We start from the raw sequence: 904 nt of genomic DNA, 5'->3' as shown, positions 1-904 counted from the left end.
CTCTTTCGTTGTTCTAATATCTGATTGTAACATCACAGTGAATCCAACTTCTCAGACTTTGAAGTCCTGGGAACAAAAATACGTAATGAGAAGAAGCAAGAAATTCTGTAAGAAATTCCACCCTTGCTTCACATACATCTTTATCACCTTCCCTTCTTCTCCTCCATAGTTTCTCTCGGTCATTCATACTCTGAAACGTATTTGTTTGAGTTCCTATAGAGTAAGAAGTCTCGATAAAGTACTCATCACGACGATCACATAACCTGATCACGATAATAGTGAAGATAAATAGCTAACTGGTAACTCCATGGTGACCTGCCTCGCCCTGGCCTCGTCCCATAAATAGCGCGCGCAGGACCTCTGGCGAGTCAGTGCAAGTTAGGAAATCTAAGCATTACAATGAGGCAAATCATCTTCCTTTTCTTTGCGTGAGTATCAGAACACTAGGATTAACAAACGATATAAATATGATACCGAGATCTGATAAGGTTGGAGATTCTGTCCGAAATGTCCATTGGTGTTGTAATCTTGACAGTTAATTAATTCGGCAGGTTGGCTCTGGTCGTGCTGATGGTGGAATCGAAGCTTATTAATCCCGAGGAAGTCTTAACAAGACTGCGCAGAGGTTAGTACGTAATGGAAGGCGAAACACCTGTGTCAGTAACAAGGACAAAGAAAAACCATTTCTGTGTGAGACTTGTTTCATAATCATTAATCTCTGTGTTTAAGTTTGATCATCAAGAGTTTCATATTCATCATCACCCTCATCCTTATGCGTCTGTTGATAGATCATTCATAAAGATAGGAATATATAAATAGACAGCATTTTTTCCTGACGACTTATAGACTGGAAACTCCCATGTATCTAAATTTAGTTTTATTAAATTTATAGAACTAGACTTCG

General features: G+C 38.8%; 1 long non-coding RNA gene across 1 annotated transcript in view; it reads left to right on the top strand.

The window, feature by feature from the left end:
- The first annotated feature begins 345 nt into the window (after positions 1-345).
- LOC119588008 overlaps positions 346-904 on the top strand; it is a 962-nt gene continuing 403 nt past the window's right edge. Inside the window, exons 1-2 of the long non-coding RNA XR_005230040.1 lie at positions 346-428; positions 552-625. This is a non-coding gene — a long non-coding RNA (uncharacterized LOC119588008). The remainder of the gene's footprint in view (positions 429-551; positions 626-904) is intronic.

Source organism: Penaeus monodon, chromosome 23 (genome assembly GCF_015228065.2).
Source record: "Penaeus monodon isolate SGIC_2016 chromosome 23, NSTDA_Pmon_1, whole genome shotgun sequence".
Taxonomy (NCBI): Eukaryota; Metazoa; Arthropoda; class Malacostraca; order Decapoda; family Penaeidae; genus Penaeus; species Penaeus monodon.
The sequence above is the reverse complement of the archived record's forward strand: the minus strand, read 5'-3'. Positions and strand labels throughout refer to the sequence as shown.